The 16,472-nt window shown below is 42.5% G+C and overlaps 1 pseudogene; it reads left to right on the forward strand.

Moving 5' to 3' along the window:
- The window catches only part of LOC141145231 (NXPE family member 1-like), a 98,480-nt pseudogene extending 89,935 nt beyond the window's left edge, over window positions 1-8,545 (forward strand).
- The last annotated feature ends 7,927 nt before the right edge of the window (window positions 8,546-16,472 follow it).

Below are 16,472 nucleotides of genomic sequence, written 5' to 3' on the forward strand. Positions count from 1 at the left end.
TAGATATATATATATATATATATATATATATATATATATATTACACTGCCACTAACTGAATAACATGCCTGCTTAATCTAACTGAAGCTATCTCTCTGTCCACCCTAACAACACTACACACGGCCGCCGTGTAAGCAGCCTTATATAGTGTGGGGCGTTGACTTAGTCCCTCTGAGCCATGATTGGCCAAAGTCCTCTGCCTTTGACTAATTATGGCTCTCTCAGCAGAGCGCACATCTCGTAGTGCATTATTGGTCATTCCACTGCATTCCGCGGCGCTCAAATTTCCCGCTCAAATGCCCCATAATGTTCGCTGTTCTGCGAACGGGCGAACACCCGATGTTCGAGTTGAACATCAAGCTCATCCCTAGTCAGCTGTCTCTAACTCTGGAGGTCACCATTAGACCTGTAGAGGCCCAGGACTTGGCTACACTTGTTATACATATTATATTCGTATAACAAATATTGTACATTGTATACAGTATATGTACAAAAAAAAGTATAGTTTCCCTCTCAATCATCTGACACTTTTACAAACAATTCTGCTTGTTACAAATAAGTGCCTAACATATTCATGGTTTGTTCTAGTTACTTTTTGTTAAGATGAAAAAATTGATCACAGGCGCAAATGGTCTCTATAATTGAATGGTTATACAGTATAGGCGGTCCCGGGATTACAAACAAGAGGGTTTGTAGGTTTATTCTTAAGTTGAATCTGTTTGTCAGAACAGGTACATTTATTTCTCCAGCCCAAAAAAAAAGTTTAATCTTTTTGGATAACATAGGGAAGAATTAACACCCCTGTAACGTTTGTTTTGCTGTCTGTGCCCCTGTTCAGAAGATTTCACCTCACTTTCTGTCCCAATGACAATTGGATTTAGAAAATTTTGGGTTGTTGTGGAAACAAGCCTTGGTGATAAAGCATCCGTGGTTACACCTTTTTCCCATAATAACTCTTATAGGAGTGAATTCCCTTCCTAGGGATAGATTTCCTCTCACTTCCTGTTGTCTCCCTCCATTTGTAAGTAGGATTCGTTTGTAAGTCAGATGTAAGTCAGATGTTTGTAACTAGGGTACCGCCTGTACAATGAATTTAGTATCTGTGATGCAATTCAAAAGTAATGGTGATATTATTAATGCAAATTCTTCTATTATATTTTTTGTCAGATTCAGGTTTAGAGACAAAAGAGAAATGAAAAACAGGAGGAAAATTAGAATACCCCAGTGGATATTTTATGAACAATATCTGGTACCCAAAGACTTGCAACATGAAGACCTACCATGAAGTAGAACAACTAAAAGCTTGCATGAAGGGAAGGTTCTTCTATATGTTTGGGGATTCAACCATGCATCAGTGGATATATATTTTTGAAACTAAGTTGCAAAGTAAGTATTGATAGTATGAAACTATGATTCTACCTATCATGCTCAGAATAAACATTGAGGGTGTACCTAGCCACATTTTCAGTTGAGTTTGTAAATAAAGGACAGACGAGAATGCTCCTTCTTGCTTCTCTCCAGGCTATGAACACATATGTACAAATTCTTACTGTAAATGTGGTCATGCTATGGACAATAAAGTAGAAGTCTGGTCAAAACCACTAAACTTAAACCTGCTCCCACCCCCATTCTAAGCCCTATGTTAACTACCCTGTAAAGGAAAAATGTGTATACTTACCTAATCTAAGGGTGCTCCAGTCCAATCACGTGATCGAATCCCAGCCCTGGCTTCACTATAAAGGAGGAACAGCAGACAATGGGTGCCCCGTGGTAAATGGATGTGTGACGTCACCACCCTGGCACTGCAGTTGTTACTGCTCTCACCTTTCTCCTGAAGCCAGACCCTGGGGAGATCATGTCATGTTACTGGACCAGAGTGCCCCTCAGATTAGGTAAGTATACGTATCTTTCCTTTACAGGATAGTTAACATAGGGGTTAGAATGGGGTTGAGAGTAGGTTTGAGCTTTGTTAGGTTTTGACCAGACTTCTACTTTAAAGTATACACATGTTCTTAACAAACAGTGGATGCACCTTTAAACAAGCTCTCACTGACCACTGTAGCTGAAGACACAGTGGAGAAATTCATCATTAGTGACAAACCAAATATACCTGGGTTTGTTTTAGGGTGGATTTGCCAAACAATTCCATGCCGAATCTGATGTACTGATGGGCACTGATGAGGCTGCATTGATAAGTCGGCACTGATAAGCTGCACTGATGGACTGCCCTGATTACCAGTGTAAATGTCCCCTGTCACAGGAAAGCCGGTTACTGGCTTTCCTTTCCTCGCACACTGACAGCGCTGAGGAAAGGAAATGCCGATAACCAGCATTTGTTTACATGTGATGAGCTGTGATTGGACATAGCTGATCACATGGTAAAGGACCGCTATGATACGCACCCTGATCCTCTGCAGATATACAATCAAAATGAATCTGGAATTCGCTGCAACACGTCACCTTTATTGATCCTCCATGCAAAAGACATCACAGACTTTGCAGGGTACAGTAAAAGCTGACGCGGTTTGCACTGTGACTAGCGCTTACGCATAACCTCAGGTTATGCGTAAGCGCTAGTCACAGTGGGAAACGTGTCAACCTTTACTGTACCCCGCACTGTCTGTGATGTCTTTTGCATAAAAGATCAATAAAGCTGATGTGTTGCAGCTAATTCCGGTATTTTTTGATTGTGTAGCTGAAGACAAGCTGTGCTAGCACCTTCACCTAAACCCTGGCTATGCTGTGAATAGATGGCTAATGTGCTCACATGGAGTGGCTTTCTCTTCAGTGATACTTTAATATCAGTTTAACATCACGATGTATGCAACGTACTACGAAAGCTCCTGGCTGCTTCATTCTGTTTGTAAATCAAGTGGCCAGGAATTTCCTTCATTTACACCACACCCAGTGCCATCTTAAGAGCATTATAGACCCCCGGGCAATACAGTGCACTGGGGCCCTGTCTACACAATCACGCACGAGAATAAAAATGCAAATTATCAATAAGGCTATATTTATTGGTACTTTCAACAAAATCAGTGTTTAAACATTAACACAACGTTTGGACAATATAACATGAGCTTGAAAAGCAAGAAATTGAAAAACAAGAAATTACAGATTAAAATGGGGCAGTACAAAAGTACTAATTATGTGTAAGCGGGAGATATTTGTAATCTGGCAGTTCTGGGGACTTCTGGTCACCCTAGGCTAGTGGCCAGCAGGGCCCACACGTCAGTGGCCAGCAGGACCCACAGGTCAGTGGCCAACAGGACCCACAGGTCAGTGGCCAGCAGGACCCACAGGTCAGTGGCCAGATCCCAGCAGGACCCGCAAGCTGCGGACCTGTGGTTCCTGCTGGCCACTGACCTGTGGGTCCTGCTGGGAGCTGGATGTGGACCTGTGGGTCCTGCTGGGAGCTGGCCACTGACCTGTGGGTCCTGCTTGCCACTGACACGTGGGTCCTGCTGGGAGTGGACAATAGCCTATGGGTCCTGCTGGCCATGGTCTGTGGGTCCTGCTGGGAGCCAACCATGGCATGTGGGTCCTGCTGGCCTGTAGGCTGTGGGCAGCTCCCAGCAGGATTCACAGACCATGGGCAAGGTAAATGAGGTGTATGGGGGGCAGATCAATGGGATGATTGATCCTGTGGGGGTGTCAGGGTCTCTCACCTCAGCTTGCTTGGCAGACTCAGTGCTCAGCAGGACAGGTCCTCTCTTCCTCCTTCTCCACGGCTTCCTCCAGTCCTGGGGGGTGGGTGATGATGTTGCTCCTGGCCGGGGGTCACATCTACTCCACAGTACTGTTACTGTACCACCAGCCAGAAGTGGCGCGCAAAAGCCAGCTACGTCACATGGTGTTTTTACACAGTGTCCAGCCAAGCAGAGGCACTGGGGCAGGCAAAATATCCTGGATTCCGACCGCGGCGATGGGAGTTGTAGCACGTGCTAAGCTGGCTGCGCTGCTCTCCTCAGACTGACTCCACCCCCTGGGAGCAGGGAGCTTGAGCATGCAGCAGCCGCCGCGGACTACAACTCCCATAAACAACAGCGGCAGCTGTCACGTGATGTCACCTGACAGACTGCTACTCAATAATGAGTCATTCAGCGATCAGCGGGTGGACATTCGGACAGCCGCGGCGCCAACCAGCGGCTATTTTTTCGGTTATACAAAAACAGTACAGCACTTAATTTGGGGGGGAGGCACATGGGGCCCCACACTGGTGACGCCATTGCACAGCACTGGCACAATGCGGCAGCAAACTTGGCTGGGTTCGCTGGGCAGGTGGGGCCCCCCAGGCAAGTGGGGCCCCCGGGCAACTGCCCAGCGTGCCCATGCGGAAAGACGGCCCTGACCATGCCCTTATCCTAGATGAGAGTCTGGTATAAATGTTAATGAGGGACCAGACACAACTGCATGGGTTTCCTTCTAAAAATACATACCAGATCCTTATCCTTGATGAGGGTCTGGTATGAATTTTAAGTGGGACCTTACACAATAAAAAAATATAAAAATAGGATGCCTTTCAAATTCATGTTTATACTTAGTCACCCAGGAGATCCTTTGTTTACATCCTGCTGTGGGGACCAGGAGCTGTTATTCATATTGTCAGGAGTGGATTGTGTTAGTGGTTGCTTTTTTTTTCTTTCGGGAAAGTAGGTTAATTCATTACGATTAACAAGGATTTGCATCTCTGGACACCATGATTGATGATGGATTTATATTGTGAGGCATTTTCAGGGATTTTTATTTTGTGGATTTGTTTTTGTGGATAAGCACATTCATATGGTGTAGGGGCAGGAGGCTTCTAGATTCCAATTCACCCCTTCCAACAGTGAATTGGCAGCCTTCCAGCCTTCTATCCTCTAATGTAAACATAGAGAAGGTGTTCTGGGAGGGAGTGGCTGGGAGAGCTGAGCTGCAGTGAAAATTACTTTAGTGCTGCTCCTGCTGTAAACTTTGAGGATAAACTGTTCCACAGTGCCTGTGGAAACAGAAGTCTTTTTTATGGTGCATTTGCTGCTTAAAGCGGAGCTCCACCAAAAAAGGAAAGCTCTGCTTGTTTTCTTCCTCCCACCCTCCGCTGCCACATTTGGCACCTTTCGGGGGGGGGGGGAGCTTGTACCTAATTTTGACAGGTACCCGCTCCCACTTCTGGATGAATTTGTTGCGGCAAAGTCACCCGGGAGTTTGCCCTCCTTCTCCCGCCATTCATAAAGCACAGCACGCTTCGCGCATGCGCAGTAGGGAGCCACCTGTGAAGCTGCAAGGCTTCTCTGATGGTTTCCCTTACAAGAAATGGTGGTGGCAGCACCCAAGAGCCGATTAAAAAATCGGTTGGGGTGAAGACACAGGTGAATTCCAGGACAGGTAAATGTAGCTGCTGACTTTTAATTTTTTCCAAAGGAGCCTGGAGCTCCTCTAAGTATGTATAAATACTTGAATGTCATTAGCCTAGCCACAGTTGCAATTTAAGTACATAAAACTGTTTACTTGAAAGCTAACCTTTTCCCAAATGTTACATGTTAGGTCTGTATTTAGGGTGTAACATGGTGCAAATGGACCCCCCCCCCCCCCAATCTCCACTGATCAAGGTTGCAACACTTTGCAGGCTTAGTTGCAAAAAATGTAACTTCACATTTTTTTTCCTGCAAATAATGTATTTATGCATTTAATATTTTTTCCTCCAAAAAGAAGAAAAAAGAGATATTAGGTATTTGGCAATGCTTTCCTATTTTCTGAAAATACTGGTTAACAAGTTGTCATGCTGCTGCAATGACTTTAATAATTTATGCATTGCTGAATTGCAGATAAGAGGTTCTTGCTTTCTAATCTACATGATTGCTCCAGGTTAGTTAGGTTATGCTAGAAGGTACTGAAGCCAGAGACAGACAAACTCTATATTTCTCTTAGTAACATCTTCAATCTGAGGACCGCAACTCAGCTGCGACCTTAGGTGCTAGATTATGAACACCAATAAAGCTAGGGAAACCAAAGTCCTACAGTCACCAGGGAGAAAAGGTGCAGGCTGCCAAAGGTGCTCATCCAAAGTGATGCATGTATAAAATCAAAGAAGTGCCGCACATCTGTCCAGCCAACCTAGTGTAAACTTGAAAATGGCCTCAGCCCATGAGTTTCCGCCACAGCCGTGCCCCCTGATGTTTTGCTCCGCCCACCAGAACTTAATAGTAGGCCCTATGATACAGCTTTGGTGGGTGGATCAAAACAATGATGCTGTGTTGCTACTGCTACTGTACTGCTACTTTTTTTTTAAACTAGCAACTACCTAGTCTTTTCTGTTTTTTCATCACAGTAATTCTGCAATGATGTCTCTTTTCATTTATCCTTTTTTTCCTGCTGGGTTGTCAATGTTTTTGAAGATATTGAAGTACTTTTTTCATAGTCTGCTTCTTGTACACATTTATGGCTTACAGTATTGCATCAAATTGCAGCAAAATGTTGATACTTTGTTGTACCTGGGAAAAGTCTTTTTTTAAGGTGAGATATATTTTTACTTTTTGATTGATCATTTTTCTACTCTGTCCATGATGCTGATGATGCTAATCCTTTTAAGAAATCCAGAAAATCCAATGTATCCCATTGTGCTTAGGAAAATATATTTTGCTATAATATTTTCATCCGGAAAAGATGTGTTTTTCAAAAAGTGAAAGATATGTGAGGGTGAAGTATGTTAGGGAATATGTTTTGTATGATCTCATTTCATCATTTAAAATCAGGCAAGCTAGCAGATTTTAGGATGTTTTTCCATCTCTGGTCCTATGTTATCTCAATGTTTACCCGCATTTTTAATCTACTAGTAGCATTTTTAGATTTCCAAAGCCTACCAAAATTCTCACAGTATAATTTTTTTTTTCTAGACATAAAATTTCTCAATGTCTATGAAGGAGGATGGTCACAAAAGCATTTAGGCGTTGACACTGAAAGAAAAATCCATGTTCTTTGGATACATCATGCAAGGCCATTTATTTATCTTGGATTCACAACCCTCACAGAGGAACGCACTATTCCACGTGAAATTGACTTAATAGGAGGAAGCCAGTACACTGTGATTGCTTTCAATATTGGGGTGCATTTTAGATTATTCCCTGTGCATCACTACATTAAGAGGCTGTACAATATCCGACGTGCCATAGAGCGCCTGCTTCTGAGAAGCCCAGAAACGAAAGTTATCATCAAGACAGAGAATACAAGTGAGATGGGAGGAGAATTTGAAGGAATGAGTGATTTCCATGCATATGTTCACTATCTCATTATGGAAATTATCTTTAAAGACATCAATGTTGGTTTTATAAATGGTTGGGACATGACTACTGCATTCAATTACAATCAAATTCATCCTCCAGAAGTATATGTGAGAAATGAGATCAACATGCTGATGACATATATATGTAGCTGACCTGCCAGATAAAGATTCCTTGTGGTTGTTTTATTTTCCCAATTTTGCATCATACTAGAGGTGATGTAGGACTATAATAGCTACCATGCCATTTGAAAAATTTGAATGGAATGCTGAAAATCACTGGCACCCTTTTCTGCCTAGCATATGTTCCTGTCTCAACCCAGCTCTATGATTTTAACTACACTGCCTGGACATACCTATAATTTCCTAATGGTTTTTTAGCAGGGCCATTGGGCTGGTTTACTAAAGACAAATAGACTTTGCAAGCGAAGCTGCACTTCGCAAGAGAATTTGCCCTAGAGCTTAGTGAATGAGGTGATGTTCTAATGATTTCCATAATCCAATTGTGGACAAGCAAAAATGCTGTTTGTTTTTTTTCCTTGAACATAATTGAGTAGTTTTTGACAAAGTGAAGCTTCATCATATTCACTAAGCTCTGGTGCAAGTTTTTTTGCAAAGTGAATAGCTTATTTGCTGCTAATAAATCAATACTATAATGCATTTACCATAGCTAAATGTGAGTGAATATGAATAAACCTTTACCCATGTTTTGTGACTGAGGACAATTCAGGCTAAAAGCAAATTTGTGTGGATTGGTTCTCTTCATCTGAAGCCAACATGAATTCATAAGCATTTTTACCACTTGATTACCATCGTATAATACTCCTTCATTATCAGGCCACTGCTGTAATAAACTGACAATTATACCATCATGCAAACAATGTACCCAAATTAAGTTTATTTACATTTTTTTTCAGAATGATAGAGCTTTCTTCTGGTGGTATTTAATAACTATTGGGTTTTATATTCTTTTATTATATAATGGAAAAAATAATAAAAGAAAATAAAAAACTGTTTCACTTACTTTCTGTTAAAATGCCAGGACAGTACAACCACCCCCCAAATTAATAATTTTTATAAAGTAGACATCCTAAAGTGACCTCATTTTGTGCCACAGTTTTTTTGGAAATGAAGAAAAGTATTGGGATTGAGGGACCTGCGACGTATGACATCAGCATGCGGCCATCCTTTTGGTTGGAAACAAAGCGCTTGTACTTCTGTGTGAATTGATTACCATAATAAAATATTGATTGATTGTAAAAAAAAACAAAGTTGCTGGCAAAAAAAAAAATTGGAAAAAATGGCATGGGGTCCCCCCCCTCAAATCCATACCAGGCCCTTCGGTGTATACTGGGTCGGTGGCATCACAAGGGGGCAGGGCCACCAGGTCATTTCACCAGGTGGCCCGGCCCCTTGCCTATTTACCACTTAAGGACCAAGCCTCTTTCTGAGATTTGGTTTCTAAGTTAAAAACATTTTTTTTTGCTAGAAAATTACTTAGAAAGAAAATGTATAATGTTTTAATGGTATTAACACCCTAGAGAATAAAATGGTGGTTTTTGAAAAACTTTTTGTCACACCGTATTTGTGCAGCGGTCATACAAGTGCACTTTTTTTTTTTTTTAAATTCACTTTTTTGAATTAAAAAATAAGAGTAAAGTTACCCCAATTTTTTTTTTTAGATTGTGAAAGATAATGTTATGCTGAGTGAATTAATACCCAACATGTCACGCTTCAAAGTTGCCCTCGCTCGTGGAATGGCGACAATCTTTTACCCTTAAAAAATCTCCATAGGCGACGTTTAACAAAAACTCTACAGGTTGCATGCTTTGAGTCACAGGGGAGGTCTAGGGCTAGAATTATTGATCTCGCTCTAAAGATCGCGGCAATGCCTCACATGTGTGGTTTGAACACTGTTTTCATATGCGGACGCTGTTCACGTATGCGGTCGCTTCTGCACGCGAGCTCGAGGGGACGGGGCGCGTTTACATTTTTTTTTTCTGATTTATTTTACCTTTTAGTTTTAATTTTTACACTGTTCTTTTTTAAAAAAATTGGTCACTTTTATTCCTGTTACAAGGAACGTAAACATCCCTTGTAATCGAAAAAAGCATGACAGGACCTGGAAATTTTGAAAAAAAAAAAAAGTTTTTCTTTTGCCTCTGTTATAAAATTTTGTAAATAAATACTTTTTTTCCTTCACTGATGGGCACTGATGAGACTGCACTAATAGGCACTGATGAGGTGGCACCAATGAGTTGGCACTGATGAGGTAGCACTGATAGGTGGCACTGGTATGCATTACTGATGGGCATTGATAGGTGGTACTGATAGGCACTGATGGGCACTGACAGGCGGCACTGATGGGTTGCACAGGTGGGCACTGATAGGTGGGCACTGATGGACATGGATGGGCACTGATAGGTGGCACTGATGGACACTGATGGGTGGTACTTTTGGACACTGATAGATGGCACTGTTGGGCATCACTGATGAGGAGACATCTGGCACTGACTGGCACTGACTGGCATTATGTGTGGGCACTAATTGGCATTGTTTGGGCACTTACTGGCATCCCTGGCGGTATAGGGTGGCATCCCTGGTGGTATAGGGTGGCATTCCTGGTGATCCATCTGTTGTGGTGGTCCTGGTGGTGTCCCTGGTGGTCCAGTGTGGGCATCCGCGGGGGGGCTGTGCTGATAAACAGTCAGCGCAGACCCCCCCTGTCAGGAGAGCCACCGATCGGCTCTCCTCTACTCGCATCTGTCAGAGACATCTTCCCCTCACTCATCTCCATGTCAGGCTAGGGAGAGGATCCGATCGCCTCTGCCACTACCAACGGCTCCGGTAAGTGGCGGAGGGCATCGGAGAGTGACGGGAGGGGGGCCCCTCTCCCTCCGCCGATAAAAGTGATCTCGCGGCAAATCCGTTGCAGAAACCACTTTTATCTTGTAATCGACCACCCGCTCTTGAAGAGGATACCGGGGTTATGGCAGCTAGCTGCTACCATAACAACGGTATTCCTCTTCAATGTAGCAACATAATACGGTCCAGAAGTGGTTAAGAACTGTCAGACGGAGGAGTGGGCAGTTGGTGGTTAGCTTTCGTCGAGTACGGAGCTTTTTGTTTTTGCTATTTCGGGTCCGGAGGTGCGGTGGGCCTGGTATGGATTAGGGGGGACCCCACGCCGTTTTTTTCCTTTTTTTTTTGCCATCAATTCTTTTTTCTCAACATTTAGCTGTCAGCGGGGAATCCCGCTGACAGCTGATGACTCATCGGTTGTTAAGAATGCGACAGCCGGCTTCCCGACCCGCTCTCTAGCTACCAGCTCTATACAATGTGTTTTAAAAAGGAAAAAAAATGCGAAATGCATGAAAACTGCATGCAAAAATGTATATAAAACGCACATTTAAAAACGCGAAACACGCCTAAAAACCACATCAGTCGCAACCGCATAGATTTGGACCTAGACTGACAAAAAGAACCTGGAAGCTGATTGGTTTCTAGGCAGAGCTGCTCCAGATTATGTTTGTTTATGGTATGCAGAAGTTACCAACAGTTACAAAGATTTGATTAACTTAAGTTACACAAGTAACTGAAAAGAGAATTCTTGCGCCTTAAACATCCCTGGCAAATAAAGGACAACCACCTTTTTTAGTGCATAGATTTAGGGTCAATTAACAAAATATTACAGGAAGATATACCTGCAGTCCCAAATTTATATACACTTTTAGGTCAATCAACACTTACAGTGACCTGTTTTACTGCACTAAATGTGGCTAATGTTTATTCAATGTTCTACTGCACTGAGTGTTAATACCACGATTTTCACGCTGGATAGAAGGTATTATGCGCAGATGCACGTGTCTCAAGGTATGGTCCCCCTTCTTAATATAATATAGTGTTATCCTTTGTGCTGTCCAGATGATAGCCAACTAGTAAAAGCATGACACCACTACAAAATGTAAATATACACTTCTACATATATCTTTTTTTTAAGTTTTTACTTTTAGTATGAAATAAAATGTAATTCTCAGAGATTTAGGCTCAGTTACATGGAACATGATGGAGGACTTTGATGCATATTTGTGTTTTTAAGGGTAAGCCTCTTGATTTGGTATATTTTTTTAAATCAGATGGAATAAATTTCATATTCTTTTGGTATGTTGCAAATGTTTACCCCATCGGAACTTGCTGAGTGTACTATTAGTTAGCAACCAAAAGCATTTTTGTTTTAAGAAAGGTTGCCATTGTGATGATAATAGGATCACGGACAGCATGGCCCAGACATAAAGAAAACCAAAACAATCAGTTTATTGATGAAAAAACATAACTTTATTTGGCCGAGGCCATTATTACTTGTTTATAACAAATAATTTAAAAGCACAACTGTTATCATGTAGATCAACTGTAAGGGCTCTTTCACACGGGACGGATCCATGATGATCCGCCCTGTGAACATCCGCTTGCTCAGCGGGGATCACTCCATGGATCCCCGCTGAGCAGGAAGATGACAGGTCTGTCTCTGCACACTGTGCAGCGACGGACCTGTCAGAGCGCCGCTCTCCCCTATGGGGGATCGGATGATGACGGACCGTAGAGTCCGTCGTCACCTGATCCGATCCGAAAACGGATGGAAAAGTAGGTTTTTCCTCCGTTACACTTTTTTGGATCGGAGCGGGTCGGATGTCAACGGACATGATACCGCTGAGATCCGACGCTCCATAGAGATCTATGGAGGGTCCATTCAGGTCCCCCTAAAAAACTGACAGGCGGACCTGAACGGACAGTCCGTGTGAAAGAGGCCTTGCCCATTATTACTGGTTTATAACAAATAATTTAAAAGCACAACTGTTATCATGTAGATCAACTGTAATGAATTAAATACATCAACCAATTACACAACTCAGCCACTAAGGCCCATTTCACACATTAATGTACATTTTCACTCTGCTTGCTCAGCGGGGGATCGATCCATTGATCCACGCTGAGCCGGTGGATGACAGGCCTGTCTCTGCTCACTTTGCAGGGACGGACCCGTCAGAACCCCATTTTCCTCTATGGGAGATCGGATGAAAATGGACCGCCTGTCCGTTTTCATCCGATGCAATCCGCCAAATGGATGGAAATAGGGTTTCCATCCGTCTGGATTCAGCGGATCTGAGTGGATCGGATGTCAGCGGACATGTTAGCGCTGAGTACTAAAACCCTCTAAGTGTGGACACCAATCCTACCCAGGAGAAGTTATCACCAAAAGTGTAATGGCTTACAAATGAGTGTATAAAACATCCAGACATGAATATCATGATAGTATAGTGATCCTCTGCTTGTAATAGTGCGTATAGTGTCCTAACCCAAAATACAGGCTGTGAGTAAACCCAAAAACCAAATCCTAATAAAAATGCAAAGAATCGCACCAAAAAACAAAAAAGTTATAAAAAAATCACACCAAAGTCGCACCAAAATGTAATTATCGCACCATATACAAAAACATATAAGTGTATACATATAGTGTCCCAATCATAAAATCAAGGTGTATATAAACCCAAGATGCAGAAAAAAACAAAAGAATGCAAAATAATCGCACCAAAAAACAGAAAAAATGCAAAAATCGCACCAAAATAAAAAATTCCACCAAGATCGCCGCTGAAGACGTCTATGACGAAACGCATACGCGTCACTACACACATCACGTAACTCCCAAGAAGCTGAGAGAGTGGGTGGAACGCAACCAGAGTGCACGCTGTCCACCTACAGCTCGGTTGCCTATGCTTTATACCAACAAGTGCAGCCCCTATGGGACTAGGCATTACGCTGCATGAACTGTATTTTTTGTCTGTTTGCTTATATACAATTTTTTTTTTTTCAAATAATCTTTTAATAAAATGAAGTTTTGATTATACTGCACTATGGGAGCCAATTTCTCTTTTTTTATGAGGATTATGAAAATTACATCTATCACAACCCGGATATCCCAAGGCTGCTCGAGGAACTGCAAAGCCTGACACCAGTGGTTACCTGCCAACCTAAGGAGCTACATGCGCATTACCCCTGTAGGGGTAGTATGATCTGGTGAGTGGGGACCCTTGAGGGCATGCAAATCACCTGTCAAGATTCTGTGATCACTAAAGTCACCCACAATTCCTCTAAACACGAACAGTCACTTTCATTGGGATGAATGCACCTATGTGTTCTTTGTACACAGTGCGATAAACTGCATCTTGGTGGAATTTTTAATTTTGGTGCAATTTTGGCATTTTTTCTGTTGGTGCGATTTTTTTGCATTTTTTTTTGTTTTTTTTTGTATCTTAGGTTTATATACACCTTGATTTTATGATTGGGACACTATATGTATACACTTATATGTTTTTGTATATGGTGCAATAATTACATTTTGGTGCGACTTTGGTGTGATTTTTTTTATAACTTTTTTGTTTTTTGGTGCAATTCTTTGCATTTTTATTAGGATTGGTTTTTAGGTTTACTCACAGCCTGTATTTTGGGTTAGGACACTATACGCACTATTACAAGCAGAGGATCACTATACTATCATGATATTCATGTCTGGATGTTTTATACACTAATTTGTAAGCCATTACACTTTTGTTGATAACTTCTCCTGGGTAGGATTGGTGTCCACACTTAAAGGGTTTTAGTACTCACCTACTGGGGTAGGTGAGGTGTGATAACTATTACACTACCACCTTTATGGAAACTGTTTTGTTATAATTTATTCCACAATAACACTGTGTCTTTTAATACTTAACCACTATAGAGTGATTTAGCAGAACACTATTTGACATATAGGTAGCGCCACTCGGCCCTTCACATATTTTTTCCAGCTGTGTGAAGTTGGCACCCCATGTTTGTAAAACCTGAATAAAAATATACCATTCGTTTGTGCCGCGTTTGTGCTGATTTGTGCCGCAAAAATTAGTGTTTGTGCCTGTGCGGTTTCTGAGATATTAAACATTCAATTTAATGCAAGCCCCACCCACTTTGCACCCCATGTTGCTGAATTTTAAAAACAAACGCACCATTTGTTGGTGCCGCGTTTGTGTTGGTTTGTGCTACAAAAATAAACGTTTATACGGCTTTGGTTGCTGAGATATTGTGCATTATATTTGTTGAAACCCCGCCCACTTTACACCCCATGTTGCTGAATTTTAAAAACAAATGCGCCATTCGTTTGTGCCATGTCTGTGCTAGTTTGTCCCGCAAAAATAAAAGTTTGTGCCACTTTGGTTGCGGAGATATTGTGCGTTATAGTTGCTGAAACCCCGCCCACTTTGCACCCCATGTTGCAGAATTTTAAAAATAAACGTGCCATTCGTTTGTGCCATGTTTGTGCTGGATGGGATGCAAAAATAAACATTTGTGCCGCTTTGGTTTCAGAGATATTGTGCGTTATATTTGCTGAAACCCCACCCACTTTGCACCCCATGTTGCTGAATTTTAAAAACAAACACGCCATTCGTTTGTGCCGTGTTTGTGCTGGTTTGTACAGCAAAAATAAACATTTGTGTCACTTTGCACCTCGTTATTAAATCTTACATACAACTAGATTTATTTGTTCCCGGTTTGTGCAGATTTGGTGGACATTGTACATGATGTTTTACTTCACATGCATAGTTTTGCCACCCCCAAAGGGATCCCCCTTTCCAATTCTCTAGCACTGACTGGCAGAACAGACGGAGGAGGAAATCTGGGGAGGGGGCGGGTACAGCTGGCTCTAGTGAGGCAGAGACAGCTGTCAATCAGGCGGCAGGGTGGATCTCAACAGTATTGTTGGCATCTGTCCTGGCTACAGTGTGGCTCTGCGCTGTCAGGATATAGTGGGCAGGGCCGCTGATAAGCCAGTACAACTACCCCTGTTGTACCAGGCCCAGCCACCAGGGGGGGCCCGAGCAATCTGAACAGATTGCAGAAGAAAAAAAAAAGTCTTTCTTCCACTCCCCTCTCCTCAGCTCCTCCCTCAGCAGCTGTTCAGCTGTTCTCAATGAACACTCACTCCGGGCTAAAACATCTCAGAGGCAGAGGCTGAGTCTGACTATGAGATACTGTAGTTTCGAGGTTCTTCTGGAGTGCACTGTGCACACATGAGCTGCATTATGGTGGCAGTGGACCTGATTCTCGGGGGACTGCAGGTTAGCCCAGTCACATTAACTGCAATGTAAAGTCTAATGTTTGATTTTTCATGTAGCACAGCTGTCCTGACTGTGAGAAATTGGGTTTTAAACTGCACTGCCCAATTTCTCACAGAAGTGCTACATGAAAAAGGAGATGCCATCAATGTCAGCAAACCCCACTTTTTATTACTTCTGTCTAAATTTTTAGATCATTGGATCACACCATGCCTGGAGCTGAATCACACAGGAACGCACTGTGCGTTCCTGTGCAATTCACATGCGGGTCTGTGCAGTGTAATTTCAAGCTCATTCATTTTGAATGGGCTAAAATTGCAATGCACCAAAGGAGTGTATGCACTACTTTTTAACATGCACTGCAACCAGATCACATGGTGATCCAGGGCTGGCAGGTGCAGGGCAAACACACTACGTTTTCGACCTGCGTTTGAGGTGTCATTAACTTTTTATTGACACCTGCTGCAGATCGCAAAAGCAGTGCGTTTTGCATGCAGGTTAAATTGTACAGGAATTCCTTTAAATTACAGCACATTCCTTTGCAATTCAGATGCAGGCATGGTGTGAACCGGGCCTTAGACAAAATATTACTTCTCATTAAAAGTTTAGAAATTTTTTTTTTTTTTTTTTTTAAAGTGGGCTTAGCTGACATAAAGGGCATCTTCTTTTTCATGTAGAACTGTTTGACTGTGACAAATTGGACAGTGCAGCACAGTATCATCTGCATCCTACACACAGTCATCTTAGACTAACCACACTCCTTTAAGCCATGCCCAATAATTAAGAGTAATTTAAACCACGTCCATTTTCCAGCTCTGTGTGGCGCATATTTTTAAATTAGCCACGCCCACAATTTAGCCTTTATGTATACCCTAGCCTATCTGTATAGGGGCCAGGGGTGGGGCGGAAGGAGGGACCAGGGGTGGGGCTGAAGGGGGCCCCGTCAGGTAGGCTGTACGGGGCCCCATCATTTCTATTAGCGGCCCTAATAGTGGGCAATAGCCCACCACATGCACATGAGTTTTTTGTCACAGGAGAACATACTATATGTCATCTTGTGAACAAAAAGA

This window comes from Aquarana catesbeiana, linkage group LG05 (assembly GCF_042186555.1).
Source record: "Aquarana catesbeiana isolate 2022-GZ linkage group LG05, ASM4218655v1, whole genome shotgun sequence".
Classification (NCBI taxonomy): Eukaryota; Metazoa; Chordata; class Amphibia; order Anura; family Ranidae; genus Aquarana; species Aquarana catesbeiana.